The following is a 21976-nucleotide window of genomic DNA, read 5'->3' on the forward strand; positions in this document are numbered from 1 at the left end:
TTCTCTATCTGGCTTTCTCTGTGGTTTTCCTTTCTGTGGCTTATATCGCTCATCTTGCATCTCACATGGCAATCAGGATTTCTGTGATTTTTTCATCCTCCTAACCTTCCTTACTGTCTGTCTGTCTCTCTTTCTGGGTCTCTAATTACACTTCTGTTCGGTGCCAGTGACCTTCTCTTTTCACTTGCTGTGGGTTCAAGAACCACTCCAGAGACAAAATATAGGTTGACATTTCAGTGAGAGAGTACTGCACTATTTGAAATGCTAAATTTTGAATGAGACTTTAAACTGAGGCTCAGTTTGCCCTCCACCTGGGCATAAAAGAATCATGGCATTATTCTGAAGCAGGGCAGGGGAGTTCTCTTGGATGTCTGGGCCCAAAATTTAGCTCTCAACCAATATCATGAAGAACAGATTATTCAGTCATTATCTCAGTGGTGTTCAAGGAACATTGTTGTGTGGAAATTGGCTGCTGTGACCATGCTTCAAAAATACTTCATTGGAGTTAAAGGCATTTTAGGATGTCCTGAGGTTGTGAAAGGTGCTATATAAATGCACATTCTTTCTAAGTTTTAACACTTCTTTTAATGACAAATCTATACCAACCTGTGTGTTCCTGGCATAACGATAAAGTTGCCTTTACTAATTTTGAATGATCAATCAGAATCTTGTTGAGCATTGGAGGTCTCACCTGCTGGCTGTAGAGCCAGTGAGAGACCACACTGCCTCTTAACAGGAAGGCTCGCCAGATCACAAGCCTATCAGGCATTGACAGCAGGCCATCTCTGGAATCAAGACCCTGGGGGTCTTGCCTATTGAGAGTTGCCGGCCAATCAGAGCTCAGCAATGTTGCTGTTACAGGAAAAACACTCACGAGGAGTCCCAGGATAGTGGAGTGACCCAGACCACCGCTAAGTAATGAGGGTTGGGGGGCGGTGGTCGCAGGTAGAGGGTTGCGGAGGGATCGGCAGCAAGGGCAGAGGCTTTCACCGGGCCCTCTCCTTCCTGATATCCAGTCCCTTGATCAGGCACTGATAAATATAATTAAAAATAAATGCAGAACATACATTAGGTTGGAGGCTACAAAAAATCTAGCGATCATAATGTATGATTAGATTTTACATTCAGTTTGAGGGAGAGAAGACTGAGTCTAAGGCCAGCATTTTAAACTTAAATAAGGGCAATTATGAGGGTGAGCTAGCTAATGTGAGCTGTCAAATTAGGTTAAGGGATAGGGCAATAGAAATGCAGCGGCAGACATTTAAGGGGATATTTTAGAATACATAGAATTGGTACATTCCAACAAGAAGGAAAAATTCCGAGGGGAAGACCCACCATCCGTGATTAACTAAAAAAGTTAAAGATAGTATCTTAAAGAGAAAGCGTATAATTGCACAAAGATGGGTAGGAGGTCAAAAGATTGGACAGAATATAAAAAACAGCAAATAATGATTTAAATATTAATAGGGAGGAGAAAAATAGAGTACGAGAGAAAGCTAGCTAGAAATATAAAAACAGACAGTAAGAGTTTCTACAGATATTTAAAAAAGAAAAAAATTAAGAAAATGAGCATTGGCCCTATAGAAAGTGAGTCTGGGGAATTAATAATGGAAAATAGGAGATGGCAGATGAATCAAGGAGCTATTTTGCATTAGTCTTTACTATACAGGATGTAAGTAACATCCCAGAAAAAGATATAAATTAGAAAATGGGAGGGAGGGAGGAACTCAAGAAAATTACAATCACTAGGGAAGTGGTACTGAGAAAATTGATGGAACTGCGGGCTGACAAGTTCCTGGGTCCTGATGGACTTCACCCTAGAGTCTTAAAGGAAGTGGTTATTGAGACGGTTGACATGTTCATTTTAATTTTCCAAAATTCCCTAGATCCAGGGAAAGTCCCATTAGATTGGAATTTAGTGAATATAGCTCCTTTATTCAAAAAGGGAGGGAGACAGAAAGCAAGAAACTACAGGCTGATTAGCTTAACATGTCATAGGGAAAATGTTAGACATCATTATTAAAGTCGCTATAGCAGGGCACTTCAATACATTCAAGGTAACATCAGGCAGAGTCAACATGGTTTTGTGAGAGGGAAATCATATTTAACCAACTTATTGTTCTTTGAGTTCTTTGAAGAAATAACATGTGCTGTAGTTAAAGGGGAACCAGTGGATGTACTGTACTTCAATTTCCAGAAGGCCTTTGATAAGCTGCCACATCAAAGGTTATTGAGGAAAATAAAAGTTCATGATGTAAGGGTAACATATTGACATGGATGGAAGATTGGCTGGCTAACAGGAAGCAGAGGGTACCATAAATGGGTCTTTTTCTGGTTGGCAAGGTGTAACAAGTGGCGTGCCATAGGGATCAGTGCTGGCTTCAGCTTTTTAAAATTTATATAAATGACTTGGATGAAGGGACCGAAGGTTTGATTGCTAAATTTGCTGGTGACACAAAGGTAGGTAGAAAAGTAAGTTGTGAAGAAGACATAAGGAGGCTACAAAGGGATATAGATAGGTTAAGTGAGTGGACAAAGATTTGACTAATGAAGTACAATGTAGGAAAATGTGAAATTGCTCATTTCGGTAGGAGGAATAAAAAGGAAGCATCTTATCTAAATGGTGAGAGACTGCAGAGCTCTGAGCTACAAAGGGATCTGGGTGTCCTGGTGCATGAATCGCAAAAGGTTAGTATGCAGGTACAGCAAGTAATTAGGAAAGCTAATAGAATGTTATCGTTTATTGCAAAGGGAATTGACAACAAAAGTAGGTAGATTATGGTTCAGTTATACAGGGCCTTGGTGAGATCACATCTGAAGTACTGTGTACAGTACTGGTCTCCTTATTTAAGGAAGAATGTAAATGCAATGGAAGCAGTTCAGAGAAGGTTTACTAGATTAATACCTAGAATTTTATGATGAGGAACATTAGGAACTTTGCAAATCAACTGTACAATAACTAAACTTCAAACACATTTCGTTGGTTCTAAAGCACTTTAGGTTGCGTAAGGTCCTAGGTCCAAAAAAGGTGATAATTTAAGAAGAGTTTTACTGAAAAGAGACTATTCATGAATTTACTTTTAAGTCATTATCTGCTTTGTAAACAGTGAGTAGCCAATCTCAGTCAGAAACAATGGGGGGACTTTAATGTCCTCCCCGACGCAAGTCTGGAGGCAGGCGGGCATTTAATTACGCAGAAAAATGCCAGGTGGGGACACCGCTGCCTTCCCAACTCTGCCCCGATTAAGTCTGGGATGAAAAGCCTCATGGGTGTACTTCCTGCCTCAGCGCAAATTGTAGCCCTTAATTGGACAATTAATGCCCACTTGAGGGCCTCATCCTGCTGCCATTGGTATTCAGTGGGCAGGGCACTACCACCAAATATGGGCAAGACAGTGCAGGCAACCAGGGAGGTCACTCATTCGAAGACAGTCAATGCCTTAATGAAGGACTTGGCATCAGGAAGGGAGAGGCCCGCTGAGAGCCACCCCACTCTGTCCTTGCTGTCGACCTCCCCTCTCCTGTGACCCCTTAGCCTGCGATGCCCATCTTGCCCTCACTCACCTCAGCCTGGTCCCTCGGCAATCCCCTCTACACAATCCGCTCTACATGGGTGCATTGTCGACAGCAGCCGTTGCTCCCACTGGTGGTGCTGCCTGCAGTGGACAGCTGTCAACCTCCAGCTGTCACTGGGGGCAGGAATTCCCAGGGAGAGCCCACCATTGGCCACTTAAGTACCTGTTCAACACTTAATTTGGCTGGCCTTCCCCGAAGAGCCAGTAGGTGAGACTCCTGTCGCCGTCATTAAATACTGCCTAATGACTACAGATGGCATGATTTGCCAAGGGCAGGAATCTCACTCATTCACTTTTCCAGAATGGCTTCATCCAATTCAGGATTGTTGGAAGTTGGAGCCTATCCCGACAGGCAATGGGTGCTAGGCGAGGTACACCCAGGATGGGATGCCAGTCCATCAGAGGGCACACACTCACATGCACACACTCACATTAAAGGGCAATTTACTGTAGCCAATCCACCTAACCAGCACATCTTTGGATGGTGGGGAGAAAACCCGAGCACCCAGCGGAAACCCAGGCAGGCACGGGGAGAATGTGTAAAGTCCACACAGACAGGCACCCAAGGTCAGGGTCCCTGGAGCTGTGAGGCAGCAGTGCTAACCACTGCGCCACTATGCCACCCATGGGTAGGAATCTAAATAAGAAAATTAATCTGATTGTCTTTCTCACCTCCCACAAGATTCAAGGATCACTGACAGAAGCCTAGAACTAGTCATTTACCCATATTCGTTGGTAGAGAACAGATAAAATGGTGGAAAATAGGTTAAAATAGGGTTTGAAAATAAAAAAGAAATCCAAGACTTAAGATTTAGTTTTGTTTAATGAAATGGGACTCTGCTAAATTTACACCTCCAAGAACACACGCATTGATGGTCTGAATTATGCGGTTAGCAGCGAGGAAACGATGCTTGCTTGCGGCATCAGAAAAAAAAACAAACCATAGAATTCCCCTATTCCGATGTCACTTTAAATTTGGAATCATCTGTAGGGAATCTGTGCTGCCCAACAACAGAGCAGGCAGGCTGTTTAGCCAATCAGGTTGAAGAATTTGCAGATAACAAAACAGGCAGTAAAAAGCAAGAAAAAAAGTTATAATTAAATCACGTGAAGAAAATGAAATAATTATTGGACATGAGATTAAGGGAAAAGCTTAACTATCTTAAAACAACTTGTAAAAATTTAAATTCTACAATGTTTATATGTTTTCTAAGGGAATGCAATTCCTTACTTGTTTTTCAGGGCCAGAAACGTCGTTTCCCTGACAGTGGCTAAATATTTGTTCCTAAATGCACAAAAGAACCCACTCTATCCAATCTATCATGATTTTGAACACCTCCATCAAATCTCCTTTTAGCCTTCTCCCCTCCAAGGAGAACAGTTCTAACCTCTCCAATTTACCTCCATAGCTGAAATTTCTCATCCCTGGCTTGTAGGCTGCAGTGAAAGTCACAGAATCACAGAATTGTTATGCTGCAGAAGTGGGCCATTCAGCCCATCATGTCTGCACCAGCTCACCAAACAAGCATTATTAATTAGTGCCATTCTCCTGCCTTTTCTCCATATCCTTGCACATTGTTTCTATCCAAATAATCATCTAATACTCTCTTAAATGCCTTGATTGAACCTGCCTCCAACACACTTCAAGGCAGTGCAATCCAGACTTGAATCACTCACCGTGTGAAAATGTTTTTTCTCACATCACATTTGCTTCTTTTGCAAATCACTTTAAATCTGTGCCCGCTCATTCTTGATCCTTTTACAAGCAGTAACAGTTTCTCCCAACCCACTCTACCCAACCACCTCATGATTTTGAACACCTCCATCAAATCTCCTCTTAGCCTTCTCCTCTCCAAGGAGAACAGTCCTAACCTCTCCAATTTACCTTTATAGCTGAAGTTTCTCATCCCTGGAACCATTCGTGTAAACCTCTTCTGCACTCTCTCCAACGCATTCTCATCCTTCCTTTAACGTGGCGCCCAGAACTGTACACAATACTCCAGCTTAAGTCTAACTAGTATAAGCTCAGCATAACCTCCTTGCTCTTGTATTAATAAAGCCCAGGATACTATATGCTTTACTAACTGCTCTCTCCACCTGTCCTGCCACCTTCAATGATGTATGCACATATACACCCAAGTCTTTCTGCTCCTGCACCCCACTTCAAAATTTCATCCCTTATTTTATACTGTCTCTCCATGTTCTTCCTACTAAAATGCATCATCTCACACTTCTGCAGATTGAACTTCATCAGCCACCCATCTGCCCACTCCAACAACTTGTGAAGTTCTACACTGTCCTCCTCACAGTTTACAATGCTTCCAAGTTTTGTATCATCCGTAAACTTTGAAACTATCCCCTGCGCACCAAGACCTAGATCATTTTTTAAAATTAATATTATTAATATATATCAGGAAACTTCCTCTTCTTTCTGCAGCAGGGTCCAGCATTGGGAGAAATAGCAATGTGGCACATTGTGACATCACTAGGTGTTGCTTCACCATCAATCTGAAGACATGCTCCTTAATGTCAGTCTTCAGCTTAACGACAGGTGAGTTTTTTCATTATGATTTAAAATATTTTAAAAGTGATGACACTCTTTATAAGTGTTTTAAACTTTTAAAAACTTTTAACACTTTTATAACAGTTGGTGAAAGTCTGCTAGGGTCTATCCCTCAGGTATCAGCACGACCCAGCTCAACTCTTTCCAACCTGTCTCCTGTTCCCCTGCTCACCTGGCTCCTCTCCCGACCCCAACCGCTGGCTCCTCTTCCCCTGCTCAACCAGATCCTTTACCCCCCAACACCCCCTCCCAGCTCCTCAGTCCCACCAATGCTGGAAATAGCACTTAATGGGGGGAAAACCAAGCAAAACTGCCTGATTTTCCCCTCCCATGAAGTGCTGTTTCTGACATCAGCGCTAATAAGGAGCTGGTGTGGGAGGAGGAAAGAGAGAAACTGGGGTGGGTATTGAGAGGAGCCTTTGCTGTTATTTGTGATCCTCTTTCATTCATTGTAACAAATTGTGAAGAACCATGATTTATTGCTGATATTTTCATCCACCCTCCCTGACAATATTTAGTCGCTTTATGACTTACACCTGTAATTATGAGCCCTACCTCTTTGCACATAAAAATCTATGAAGGTTATGAGCAAATTGGCAAATTTCTTGAACTAATGGTCCCTGCTGCTTTGAGCATTGGAATGGCGGGATTATCAGCATTGGCTCAAGATGCACTGTAACTTCCCGATTTCAGGTTGCCTGAAGTTGCACTGCCACTGCATCGCTTAATAGTGACCAACTTCTCAGTGTTCATCGCTATTGAGTAAGGAAAACCTGGGCCATTTTTATTTTTCTAAATCTAGCTTCCTTTCATCTTGATATACATGTATGTAGTGTGGAAGGCGATTATTACATTTATAGAAGTGAGATGTCCACTGTCAGAACTGATGAACAACTTTCATCAACAGAAATCAAACAGCCACTCTATTTGCCTTTTGCTCGAGCACTGCATGAGCTCCCAAAGGCTCCTTGGACAGCACTTTCCAAACCCATGACCACTACCATCTCGAACCTCAAGGGCAGCATATATATGAGAACACCACCACCTGGGAATTCCCATCCAAGTCACTTACCATTCTGACTTGGAACTATATCGTTGTCCCTTCGCTGTCACTGGGTCAAAATTCTGGAACACCCTCCCTAGCAGCACTGTGGGTGTACCTACACCACATGGACTGCAGCGGTTCAAGAAGGCAGCTCATCATCACCTTCTCAAGGGCAATTAGGGGTGGGCAATAAATGCTGGCCTAGCCAGCAACACCCACATCCCATGAATGAATAAATAAAACAAAAGTGCTGTCTGGTATTGTTTAGAATTGGACAATTATTTAACCTCATTGTTCAGATCATGTTCTCTATAATCAGTGCTTCAAAATAGTTTATTACCCTAAAACGAACCAAATGCACACACAGATATATTGATTATATGATTGTGCTCCAAAATATCTCATAGCAACATGTCATCAAATAAAATTCCAGTAATCAGTACAATATTCAACTACAAAAAAGAGTATGGATATCCTGCATCTAAAACACATTGGAAAAATAAAGGCTATTGCCATTATTTTAATAAACTTACTTTGAAAGGTAGTAACTTTTGACTGGGTTTAAATTGAGAATTGTATTTGTTCAAAAAAAATGGTAAACATAAAAATAACAGTTTTTTAAAAAGAAAAGCCCAAAATTTTCATAAATACAGAGCAAAGTCCTCATATTTTGACATGCTTGGAATATTCCAGCTATATTCTAGAAAGACATGAGTTATAAATACAAAGGCTTTACTTACTGGCAGACATGATCATGATACAAAAATTATCACGATTGGATACTGACTTTTTCATTGACAAGAACTCCATTACTTCACAGGTTGTTGCTGTGCTTCATCCAACTTCACTGGCTATTTACAAAGCATCAGCTTATGTATCCAAGATAGACCTTGGAAACCCAATCTCACTGTATGACTCAGAGGACTGTCTTATTTCTTATCATGAACATCACACTTTCAAACTCAATTGAATAATCATTTTTTTCAGTTAATGAGATGAGTACAAGGAAAATGCACATTTGGCTTTTCCAAAAGGTTTTTTACTGTGCATTGTTTAATTTAAAATTCATTTGTAGAGTTTTAATGATTCTAGTTTGTATAATATTTAAGACACAAAGTTATAATGTGATGATCAAATTCTCTACAGGACAGTATGGCTGTTGTGTTTGCAGGGAGATGGGGGGAAGTGGTGGGGGGGGGGCATGGTTATCCCTGAAGGTCACAGTTGAATATTGGAAACATAAAAATAGATCTGATTCTTCAGTTCTCCTTGATTTTTTTTTAATTCATTCATGGGGTGTGGGTGTCACTGACTAGAACAGCATTTGTTTCTCATCCCTAAATGCCCTTGAGAAGGTGGTAGTGAGCTGCCTTCTTGAACCACTGCAGTCTATATGGTGTAGGTATACCCACAATGCTGTTAGAGAGGGAGTTCCAAGATTTTAACCCTGTGACAGTGAAGGAACAGCAATATATTTCCAAGTTAGGATGGTAAGTGACTTGGAGGGGAACTTCCAGGCCATGAGTTCCCATGTATTTGTTGCCCTTGTCCTTCTAGATGGTAGCAGTCATGGGTTTGCAAGCGTGCTGTCTGAGGAGCCCTGGTAAGTTCTTGCAGTGCATCTTGTAGATGGCACATTCTGCTGCCATTGTCCGTCAATGGTGGAGAGAGTGAATGTTTGTGGATGGTGCACCAGTCAAGTGGGCTGCTTTGTCCTGGACAGTGTCCAGCTTCTTGATTGTTGTTGGAGTTGCACTCATTCAGCCAAGTGGAGAGTATTCCATCATACCCCTGACTTATGCCTTGTAGATGGCAAGCTGGCTTTAGGGAGTCAGAGGTGAGTTTCTCGCTGCAGGACTCCTATTCTCTGACCCGCTCTTGTAGCCACAGTATTTATATGGCTAACCCAGTTCAATTTCTAGTCAATGGTAACCCCCAGAATGTGAACAGTGGGGATTCAGCGATGGTAATGCCACAGAATGTCAAGGGGCGATAATTAGATTCTCTCTTGTTGGAGATGGTCATTGGCACTTGTGTGACTCGAATGTTACTTGCCGCTTGTCAGCCAAAGACTGGATATTGTCCAGGTCTTGCTGCATTTGGACATGGACTGCTTCAGCATCTGAGGAGTCATGAGTGGTGCTCAACATTGTGCAACCATCAGCGAACATCCCCACTTCTGACCTTATGATGGGAGGAAGGTCATTGATGAAGCAGCTGAAGATGGTTGGGCCTAGGACACTACCCTGAGGAACTCCTGCAGCGATGTCCTGGATGATTGACCTCCAACAACCACAACCATCTTCCTTTGTGCTAGGTACGACTCCAACCAGTGGAGAGTTTTCCTGCCTGATTCCCATTGATTCCAGTTTTGCTAGGGCTCCTTGATGCCACACTGTCAAATGCTGCCTTGATGTCAAGGGCAGTCACTCTCACCTCACCTCTTGAGTTCAGCTCTTTTGTCCATGTTTGAATCAAGGCTGTAATGAGGTCAGGAGCTGAGTGACCCTGGTGGAACCCAAACTGAGCGTCAGTGAACAGGTTATTGCTAAGCAAGTTCTGCTTGGTAGTGCTGTCACCGACACCTTCATCACTTTACTGATGATCAAGAGTAGACTGATGGGGTGGAAATTGGCTGGGTTGGATTTGTCCTGTTGTGTGTGTTCAGGATATATATACCTGGGCAATTTTCCACATTGCTGGATAGATGCCAGTGTTGTAGCTGTACGGGAACAGCTTGGCTAGCTGCACGGAAAGTTCTGGAGCACAAATCCTCACCACTATTGCTGGAATATTGTCAGGGCCCGTAGTCTTTGTAGTATCCAATGTCTTCAGCCTTTCTTGATATCACATGGAGTGAATCGAATTGGCTGAAGACATCTGAGATGCTGGCACCCTATGGAGGAGGCCTAGCTGGATCATCCACTCAGCAATTCTGGTTAAAGATTGTTGCAAATGCTTCAGCCTCATATTTTACACTGGGATCCCCATCACTGAGGATGAGGATATTCATGGAGCCTCCTCCTCCAGTGAGTTGCTTAATTGTTCACCGCCATTCACGACTGGTTGTGGCATGACTGCAGAGCTGAGATCTGATGCATTGGTGTGGAATTGCTTAGCTCTGTCTATTGCTTGCTGCTTATGTTGTTTGGCACGCAAGCAGTCCTGTATTGTATCTTCAGCAGGTCGACACCTTTTTAAGGTGTACCTGGTGCTGTTCCTGCCATGCCCTCCTGCACTCTTCATTGAACCAGGGTTGATCCCCTAGCTTGGAGGTAATCGTAGAGTGGGGGATATGCCAGGCGATGAGGTTAGAAATCGTGGTTGAGTACAATTGTGCTGCTGCTGATGGCCCACAGCACCTTATGGATGCCCAGTCTTTAGTTGCTAGACCTGTTCAAAATCTATCCCATTTAGCTTGGTAGTGGTGCCACACAACACATTGAAGGGCATCCTCAATGTGAAGACGGGGCTTCGTCTCCAGAAGGACTATGCCTCGTCAGCTAAAGACACGGCCGTCAACAGTGCAGTGATTAAAATCAATGATACTGAAGAGGACAGAATTGTTGGGAGTGCATAAATTTTGGGGAGAAACTGTTTCCATTGGTAAGAGGGTCAATAACCGGAAGATACAGGTTCAAATAATTGGCAAAAGAATCAGATCGAGATGAGAATGATTTTTAAAAAAATAAACACTTAAAAAAGAAACACTTATTATCAATAGGAATTAGATATATACTTGAAATGAAAGAAAATTCTAGCGCCATCTGGAAAGAACAGGAAAATAATGGCTTTTGCCAAATGATGTTACAATACGAACATACTGTGAAGAGAGATTTTTAAATAATATTTCTGAGAATATGGTGGTATTCTGTAAAGAAGGTTGTGTGTGCGTGTTCATGATTACTTAAACTGTGGGAAGGTTAGTAAAGACAGCCTGTCTGTGGAAACTGAGAGATAAAAGGGTAACCATGCTTGATGCATACATTTGTAATGAGAGGCTATGGTGAAGTTGGAATTGCAAGTAAATAAATTGGGTTTTAACATTTGTATTAGGTGACAGGTAGGGACTTGACTTTTCAGCTGTTAAATTTCAAAGGGTAGCTTAGAAGTGACAAGGGACTTTTACAACTTACAAAGGTTTCAGAAGCAAACAAGGGAAGGTTATTACATTTTATTTGATCCAAAAGTAGAGGCAATAGGAAGACATGAAAGATATTTTAGAAAAGTTGAGTTCAAAGAGGTGCTTAGGACAACAGAGTCTAGGATGAAAGGGAAAAAATGATATTTAAGGAAAGATGTTTAGATGAGTTGTGTTGGCTATTTGGGAGAGATGTCCTGAGACCAGCTCTGTGCTGAGAAAAGTTATGAATTTGAAGCAGCCATCCAGTTTTAAACCTTTGTCTTCAAAAATCAAGTCTGTTTCTGAACTTTCTTGGATTTCTACAGCAGAGTGGAAGTCGTGTAATATACTGTACTAAAGTAGCAGCAGTTTTTGCCTTGGGTAACATTACTAGATTTTTATGATTAAAAATCTATAAGGGAGCAGTTGCTAAGTAGTTTACTTGTGTGCTCTGATCAAGTGGGTTTTTTTGGGGAATGTTCAACTGTGTAATTTTAATCGTGTGTGTTTAAGATTATTTTCCTCATTAATAAATCTTTTAATTTTAAAATCCTAAATGTGTTACTGGGACTCTATGCATTTGGGATCAGTAATTTCACCCCTCATTTTCAAAACACAAAAAACAAAGGTTATTGTCAGGAAGACAAGTACCCTTTGGGATTTGGCTTGCTCAGCGATAACATCAGCTACGGTTGTCACAATATGAATTAGCAACAAGAGTAAGCCATTTGGTTCCTCGGGCTTGCTCCGCCATTCAATAAGATCATGGCTAATCTAATTGTAACCTCACATCCACATTCCCACCTACCCCTATAACCTTTCACCCCCTTGTTTATCAAGAATCTATCTACCTCTGCCTTAGCCAAGTGGTTATGGTACTGGGTTTGTAACCCCAAGATCAAGAGTTCAAGTCTCACAATGGGAAACAATGTAACTTCATCTGAAACAGATGGAAACGTGTTTGTACTCGAAAGAGGTTAAAAATATTCAAAGGCTCTACTTCCACTGCTTTTAGAGGAAGAGAGTTCCAAATGTTTAATAGGTGGATATCCATTCACTGAATCAGGTAGCAGAAGACATTCTGTGAATCACAACTGTTTTATTGTTAAGCTTTGGTTCAGTACAAATATCAGTTTCTACTCTTCCCTTCAGGATCCTTTTCCTGTCCAGAAGGAAAAAAGCCCCTACTGGGGAAAACCTAGTTCATATGTACAGGCTTCAATGAGCATCACCTGCTCTCAATTCACTCTGTCTGTCCACAAGCATGACTCAGATCTCTTCAACACTCCACCCTGCTCTCATGCCCACATGTCCATCCTTGGCCTGCTGCATTGTTCCAGTGAAGCTCAACGCAAACTGGAGGTACAGCACCTCATCTTCCGACAAGGCACTTTACAGCCTTCCAGACTGAATATTGAGTTCAACAATTTTAGATCATGAACTCTCTCCTCTATCCCCACCCTCTTTCCGATCCCCCTTTTTCCAATAATTTATATAGATTTTTCTTTTCCCACCTATTTCCATTATTTTTAAATGTATTTCCATCCTCTGTTTTTTCTCTACTTTTTAGCCTATTTCGATCCCTTCCCCCCCACCCCATCCCCACTAGGGCTATCTGTACCTTGCTCGTCCTGATTTCTACCCTTAATGTCACCTATTAGCACATTCCTTAGATAATATCACCACCTTCAACACCTCTTTGTCCTTTTGTCTATGACATCTTTTGGCTATCTCCACCTATCACTGGCCCTCTATCCAGCTCTACCTGTCCCACCCCCCCTGAAACCAGTTTACCTTTCACTTCTTTTCTATTTTTCCTTAGTTCTGTTGAAGAGTCATATGGACTTGAAACGTTAACTGTGTTCCTCTCCGCAGATGCTGTCAGACCAGACCTTCCAGGTATTTTTATTTTTGTTTTGGATTTCCAGCATCTGCAGTTTTTTGCTTTTACCCTGACGCTTGTCCTGGTTTACTCTTAAAGGGACCTGCATTTCTAACATTGTCACCAAAGACTCATGACTATCTGAGAGAAAAAAATTCTCCTTGTCCCTGTCATAAATGGCGACTCCTTATTTTTAAACAGGGACCCCTAGTTCTAGATTCACCCCCAAGGGTAAACATCCTCTCCACATCCACCTCATCTGGGCTGACAGGCTGTCTTCTGTACTAAATGATACTATGATTTTTCTCCTTCTGCTGTCAGTACTACGATAACACAAGAATAGGAGCAGGAGTAGACAACATGATGTATCAAGCCTGCTCTGCCATTCAATACCATCATGGCTGATTTTGTGCTTTAACTCTATTTTCCGCCCATTCCCCATATCCCTTGATGTCCTGAGAGGCCAAAAATCTGTCTATCCCAGCCTTACGTGTATTCAACAATGGAACATTCACAACCCTCTGGGGTAGAGAATTTCAAAGAATCATAACCCTTTGAGTGAAGTAATTTCTCCTCATCTCAGTCCTAAATGATTGGCCCCTTATCCTGAGACCATGCCTCATGTTTTAGACTTCCCAGTCTGCAGAAGCAATCTCTCACCATCCACCCTATCAAGCCCCTTCAGAATTTTGTAGGTTTCAATAAGGTGCCCTCTCATTCTACTAAATTCCATAGAATATAAGCTATATTTACTCAGCCTCTCACCCAAGGGACCAATTTAGTGAACCTTCGCTGTACCGCCTCCAATGCAAGTATATGCTTTCTTAAATGTGGAGAACAAAGCTGTACACAGTATTCCAGATGCTGTCTCACCAAAACCTTGTACAACTGCAACAAGACTTATTATTCTCGTACTCCAATACCCTTGCAATAAAGGCCAACATGCCATTTGCCTTCCTAATTACTTGCTGCACCTGCATGCTAACTTTCTGCATTCTTTGTAAAAGTACACCCAAGTCTCTTTGAACATCAACACTTAAGAAGTTTCTCCCCTTTTAAAAAATATTCTGCCTTTTTATTCCAACGGCCAAAGTGAATAACTCCACACTTCCCTATACTGTAATCCATCTGCCATCTTGTTGCCCACTCATCTAACCTGTCTATATTTCTTTGCAGCCTGTGTCCTCCCCACAGCTTATCTTTTCACCTAGCTTGGTACCATCATCACATTACTCTCTGTCTCTTCATCTAAATCATTAACATAGATGTAAATAGCTGAGGCCCCAGCAGTGATCCTTGCAGCACTCCACTATTCACTGCCTGCCAACTTAAAAAAGCCTCGTTCATGCCCATTCTGTTTTCTATCCGTTAACCAATCCTCTATCCAGGTTAATATATTTCCTCCAACTCCGTGAGCCCTTATCTTCTTATTAATGTTTTTGAATGCCTTTTGGAAATTCAGATATACCACATCTACTGGTTCCCTTTTATCTATGCTACTGGTTACATCATCACTGGTTACATCCTCAAAACACTCTAATAAATTTGTCAAACAGGATTTCCCTTTAGTAAAACCATGCTGTCTTGTTCTAATCATACTATGGTTTTCTAAGTGCATTGTTAAGGATTCCTTAGTAATAGAAAATATAATGTCAAAGATAAATGCTTTTGAAGCTAGTCTTATCCAAATCATAACATTTTGTCCTAGATGCTTTTCTATATTAATCCTAGCAGCATTGTTGGTGTGCCTACACCACATGGATTGCAGTAGTTCAAGAGGTGGCTCACCACCTCCTTCTTGAGAGCAATTAGGGATGGGCAATAAATGCTGGCCTACATCCAGCAATGCCCACATCCCGTGAATTAATTAAAAAAACTGCAATAAAAGCCTTTCTTTGGAGGGATAGAACTCCAGGATTGCTGTTGGAAAAAAAATGGCCCTGATATTAACAAGAAGATGGGATGGATGTGGGCTGGAAGCATAATCATGGGAAGAAGCCGCAAAGGCCAGGCACATGGAGGACCTGCTGATCTTACTGGTAGGGCAGCATTTAAACAACGTTCTTCAAATTCCTGCCCGACAGCAGTTCAAACTGCCATCCTGGCCAGTGGACAAGAGGCAGGAGACCATGCCAGGAACCTGTGGGGGCAGTTCCTAGCAAATTATAGAGAATGAAGCAGAAGTCATAAGCTCCAAACGGCAACCAAGGCTGGGTGAAAGGATCAGGCTACCATAAATATATAATATGACATTATAAACATTACAATCTATCCAAAAAAAACCTGGATCAACTGTGTTGGCTCCTGACTCTTAACTTCACTACCCCATTGCCCTAGCTGCAACATCTCAGTTAAGAGGTATATGATCTAATGGTTGAGGAAATGAATGGCCCATAGATTTGAAAACAAGAATGAGAATATTAAAAATTCAGGCATTGCTATCTGGAAGCCAATGTAGGGGTGAAAGGAGATGGGCAGCAGAGTTTTGGATCACCTCAGGTTTACGGATGGTAGAATGTGGGAGGCTAACCAGGGTCAATCTAGAGGTGACAAAGGCATGGATGAAGGTTTTATCAAGCGATGAGCTGAGGCAGGACAGTGTCAAGGAATGGTCTAGGTGCAAATAGGTGGTCTTGGTGGTGGGCTGGATATGTGTTCGGAATCCTATTGTTTCATTCTTTCCATCAGCGATACATTTTTAACAACTAAGAGTTTAAACACTTTTGGAGCAATAAATTACACCACTGCTAGGCCACATAGAGCATTACTTTTACATCTAAGTGACAGTGGCATGAAAGCTGAAAGAATATTGGCAAGCAAAATCCAGGTGAACTCAAAGATGTTTTATCAATACATTAAGAGTACGAGTAGGGCCAATAAAAGACCAAAAGGGTAACCTATGTGTGGAGGTGGAAGATGTGGGTGTGGTTCTTAATCAATACTTTGCGTCTGTCTTCACAGAAAAGGGGGACAATGCAGACATTGTAGTTAAAGACAAGTGTGAAGTATTGGATGTGATAAACATAGGGAGAGAGGAAGGATTAAGTGGATTAGCATGCTTGAAAGTGGATAAATCACCAGGGCCAGATGAACTATACCCCAGGCCATTAAAAGAAGCCAGGGAGGAAATAGCAGAAGGTCTGACCATTATTTTTTAATCCTCACTGGATACTGGTGGTGCCACAGGATTGGAGGTCTGCTAATGTGGTACCTTTGTTTAAAAAGGGAACAAGGGAAGGACTGAATAATTACAGGCCAGTCAATCTAAGCTCAGTAGTGGGCAAATGACTAGAATCAATTCTGAGAGATAGGATAAACTGTCGTTTAAAAAGGCACAGATTAATCAAGGATAGTCAGCATGGATTTGTTAAGAGGAGGTCATGTCTGACTAACCTGACTGAAATCTTTGAGGAAATAACAAGTAGGATTCATGAGGGTAGTGCAGTTGATGTGGTATACACAGATTTTAGCAAGGCTTCTGACAATGTTCCATATGTCAGACTGGTTAAAAAAAATAAATGCACATGGGGTCCAGGGGAATATAGCAAGCTGCATACAAAACTGGCTCAATGACAGGAAACAAAGGGTAATTGTTAATGGATGTTTTGTGATTGGAAGGCTGTTTCCAATGGGGTTCTGCAGTACTAGGTCCCCTGCTTTTTAAGGCATGTATTAACGATTTGGACGTAAATATAGGGGGAATGATCAACAAGTTTGTAGATGACACGAAAATTGGTTGTGTGGTTGATGGTGAGAAGAACAGCTGGAAGATATCAATGGATTGGTCAGGTGGGCAGAAAAGTGGCAAATGGAATTCAACCCAGAGAACTGTGAGGTGACATTTGGAGAGGTCAAACAAGGCAAAGGAATACACAATAAATAGGAGAATACTGAGAGGCATAGAGGAAATGAGGAGCCTTGGAGCGAATGTCCACAGGTCCCTGAAGTTAGCAGGACAGGTGGTTAAGACTGCATATGGAATCCTTTCCGTTATTAGCAGAGGAATAGAATATAAGAGCAGGGAGGTTATGCTAGAAAGATATAAAGCATTAGTTAGGCCACAACTTGAGTGCTGTGTGCAGTTCTGGTCACCTCTTTACAGAAAGAATGTAATTGCACTGGGTAGGGTACAAGAGGAGGTCTACAAGAGTGTTGCCAGAGCTGGAAAATTGCAGCTATCAGGAAAGATGGCTGGAGTTGCTGTCCTTGGAACATAGGGGGCTGAGGGGAGATTTGATAGAGATGTACAAAACTGTGAGGGCCCTGGTTGGGGAGATGGGAAGGGCTTATTTACCTTAGCAGAGAGGACAGTGACTAGTGGGCATAGATTTAAAGTGATTGGTAGAAGGATTAGAGTGGAAATGAGGAAACATTTTTTCACTAAAAGGGAGGTAGGGGCGTGGAGCTCACTGCCTGAAAGGGTGGCAGAAAACTTAAACTCTCTTAAAAGGTGCCTGGATATGCAGCTTAAGTGCTGTAACCCGCAGGGCTATAGACCTAATGCTGAAAAATGATCTTAGGCTGGGTGGCTCATTTTTCGGCCAGCACAGACATGTTAGGCCAAGTGGACTCTATGTACTGTAAACTTTCTATGATCTTCTATGATTCTAAAGTGTAGGGAATTTGCAGTCACATTGATTTTAATTACACAGGAGGTAGGAGAGTAATGGTAGTGCTGTGCAAAAGTCTCAAAAAAAATATGCAGTGACATAATTAATGGTGTGAATCATTTATTCCATAATTTCTTCTTTCTTTTGAGCAATTCAAGGTCACTACGATGCTGATACGCCATTACAAAGACACAAGTCCCAGGAAAATCTGGGTCAATATGAAAGTCAGAAGCTCAATTATTGATTATGAATGCTAACATTAGAAATAGAAACATCTATGTACATATTCCAAAACTTAACAGAGTTGGCACCACAGCTGTTAAAAAAACAGCTTATTTCATACAGAAATTACTTAGCTTGGAGATATTCGGTCATTTACATAGTTGACTATTTCCTCATTTGCCAACTACTGCATAATGACATCATAAACCCCAAACTGAATACATTCTGCACAAAGAGAATTAAAAGTATCACAATATGTCTTGACATTGCAACCCCTGATGCCAATGGTATCTTTGCGAATGAGTTAAAAAGTGATTGAACAGACTCAGAAATGGATAAATATTAAGGAAAACTGCAGATCAACAATCAAGCCCTAGTCTCCTACTTGAAACTCAAATCAATCCCAGATTCTCCAAACTGTAGTACTGCTGACTTTCCTGTTACAATCTTGCCTTTTGAATCCAGTTGGACATCACCAAGTTGCCACGTCCTGATTTACCTCTTTTCTCCTAAGCTTTTCAACCTAAGTGCTCATAATTTAGATTCCTAAATAATAAACTAAGATTTTCCCTGAGCAAAACAAAGAAACATCCTATTCCTACCGCTCCCTAAAATTCAAGTGTTTAAAACCAAGCAGTATTCATGAGCCATTAGTCTATAGCTTTTATTGTTATATTTTATAATTACTTCCATTCCCTGAATCTATCAAGCCCAAGTAACGCCAAATAGGTAATATACACTCAAACCTTGAATCTCTTCATCATTCTACCATGCTGAATTACTATTATATAGTGATTGCTAGTTAATAACAGATAACAACATTACAGTTATGTTCATAACGTAAGAAGAAGATAACAGCTCTTTTCTGAGTTCTGAACAGCATATTAGAAGTTATGACGTCTAGTGCAGTCACCAGCCACTGCCATTCATACAATAAAAACTAGCAGTAATTTTCATCAGTTAAAATGAATCAAACAGGTCAATGCGACCTAAAAGATTTTGATTTAAACGGGATATGTGAAACTAAACTGGATTAAGTGGATTCTAAATGTTCCTTATACATCCAAAACAAGCAACTAGGTCACAGTCATAGAGACACAAAAACTGAAGCGTTTTTTGTACATTTCTCACTATAATTAAAGTCCCCAAAATTTATGTACAGATACAGTGCATGAATAAACCTTCAGAATAAAATACTAGTCTTTCTGAAGGTTTTTAAAGCACCATTAGAAACTGATGTCGTATATAACAGCACCTCAGTTTCAGTCTGTCAATTCAATGAAAAAACTCACATATTTTCTAAACAAAATATTACTTGTGAAGTATAACATTTGTGCACAGGCACTTGCTTGACGGACCATTCGATTATGTCTACTTTTTGCACCAATGAATAGATGCTTTTAAATCAGCAACATACTCCTTCAATCTAAAATGATCAGCAGCATGGATTAAGTACCATATCTTCTTGAGGAGGCAGACGTCATGGCTGGGATAATAAATGAGTACTTCGATCTGTCTTCATCACAGAAGAGGATTCCCCAATGTAACAATATAGGAATAGGTAGTACAGAAACTGGATAGGATAAGAATAGATAAAGTGGAAGCATTTTAAAGCTAACTTTAAACTCTAAGATGGTTACTGACAGTTAACTTTGAGCACTGTGCTCAAAGTAGAAAAATTATCCAGTCCGGATGGGATGCATCCAAGTTTGCTGAGGGATCTCAGAGTGGAGATAGGAAAGGCACAATCTTCTAGTAAGGGAATGGTGTCAAAGTATTGGAAAATTGCAAATGTTACATACAGCGTGTTCAGAAAAAAAAGAGGATAAATCCAGGAACTATATGCCAGCTGGTGATATATTTTAGAGACAATATCTGAGGCAAAAGCATGGATGTTATGCTACACCTTAATAAGCACTTATCAGGCCCCAGCAGCAGTTTCTAGTAACAGAGAGGTCAATGAATAAGGGACACAGATTTAAGCTAATTGGCAAAAGAGCTAGAGGTGAGGAGAAATGTATATACTCAGTGAGTTATGATCTCTAATACAAAGACTGAAAGGGCAGAAGATGCAATAACAACTTTCAAAAAGGAATTAGATAAATACTGGAAGAGGAAAAAACTCCAGGGCTGAGGAATGAGACCAGTTGGAAAGCTAATAGTTATTTGGTAATACAGAACCTGAGTATTGTTGAAAAAAGAGACAAGCTAAGCTTTTCATCTTGTACTCTTCTCTTCAGGACACTTCATTAGAATACCAATATAGGGGGAAGACAGCATTTTTTCTCTTATGTGAAGACAGTGCTAATTGGTTGGCAAGTGGACTCTGATTGGTAGAGGCGTTGCCATGGAGAATGCACTAGTGATGGTGACTGACAGTTAACTACCAAGCATTGTTTGAAATTTAAGTCATGCAGCTTGACCCCGATTGGTCAAGGCATTGCCCTGAGGAATGAGTCAGCGAATGGCTGGCACTTATTTTGTTTACCTGAAACAGGCGCAATGTGTATACATGTTCTGTCTGTCTGCAAAGAACAGAGCCCTGTGTATTAACATATGTAGCTTCCAGTACACACAAATGCACCATACTGCGAGCCTGACTGACCATCTTAAATTGCTTGTCAGTGTAATTCTTAGCACACTGAGGATTATTTAGCAATTGTTGTCCAATCTAATGTTGGACACTGTGTTTTGAGTTTTGTAAGCATGGGCTGGTTGGGTGCGGTCTATACCTTGTCCATTGTGAATAGCGGCTGGGATATGGTGTTTTGATACGATCCGCCAGTCTTTGGGACATATGGCCTACATACCTAGCATCACACTGGCACTGAAATTCATATACCACATTACTCATTTGCGTGATAGGCAGAAACCCCCTTTTGGGCTTGACATCAGCATCCTGTTAGTGGTGAATACCACTCTTGTTGCTACTGCATAGGCCTGCAGGATAATGGCTACCCTGATCAGATCAATTTGTGCTGTATATCACGCAAACTGATGAACGGGCCTAAGGGCAGCACTTTCAGCCCTGAAAAGTGCCCAGTCTACCTCAGATTACTCTGGAAGGGCAAGGTATCTCAAAAATTTGAGCAACAGGTGAAGCTGCGACAATGCAGTAGCAAAGCAAGTGGTATTCTCATTGAAGATCCAAATGCTTGTGGAACTGACAATAAAATAAATCAACATAGCTGTCACTGGCCTACTGGCTGTGAAACCCACATATAAGTCAACATGGCGTAATGGTTTCCACAGTATACAACAAGGAGGTGAACGCTGCCACCGTGGCCATGTTACCTAGTTCCAGCTTTCTTCTGGAACTAATTGTTACTGCTGCATCAACTGAGAGCTGCCACATCTCTTTGCTTTCTAATTCTAGGAGTTGCATCCTTAACTTACTCTTTTGAACCTTTCTTCGATTTGGAAATAATTTTTTTTAAGTTTATAGAAGCAATGCTCACCAATCCCTGGATAATGCAGACCAATGTACAAAATCTCAATTCTCTTTTTGTTTAATTGTGCTGGTCACACTTGACAACGGTAAATTATTCAGGCAGAGGATCATTTCCTCAATGAAATTCTACTGCCACAATGTGGCTAAAAACTCCTGCCCCTTAAAATCCTGCATGAACAAAAGGAATAATGACATGCTCCATTGGTTAAAAGAAAAATTCTGGATAATTATGGCTCAATGTTCCCTTTAATTTTTCTTTGTTTTGTGTTGCATGGTTTTGTACCACACAGTCCCTTTAAGATTGCTACACAGCCATGCAAATCTTAAAGGGAATGGTACTTGCTTTTTCCAGATTGCTACACAGGTGTAGAGGGTACATTGTTAGGTTTTAATTTAGCTGGTCCCACAAGTCTGATTTAAAGTTTTTTGCAGACTCTAACTTCGTGAAAAATAGGCCCAAGGTTCAGATTGAGTTTTCTACCCTCCTGGGGGTATATCAGAGAAT

The 21976-nt window shown here is 41.2% G+C and overlaps 1 protein-coding gene across 5 annotated transcripts in view; it reads right to left on the reverse strand.

Annotated features, from left to right (window-relative positions):
* Nucleotides 1–21976, reverse strand: part of rfx1a (regulatory factor X, 1a (influences HLA class II expression)) — a 126372-nt gene that overhangs the window by 82030 nt on the left and 22366 nt on the right. The gene's annotated exons all lie outside the window — the stretch shown is intronic.

Source organism: Carcharodon carcharias, chromosome 30, assembly GCF_017639515.1.
Source record: "Carcharodon carcharias isolate sCarCar2 chromosome 30, sCarCar2.pri, whole genome shotgun sequence".
NCBI lineage: Eukaryota > Metazoa > Chordata > Chondrichthyes > Lamniformes > Lamnidae > Carcharodon > Carcharodon carcharias.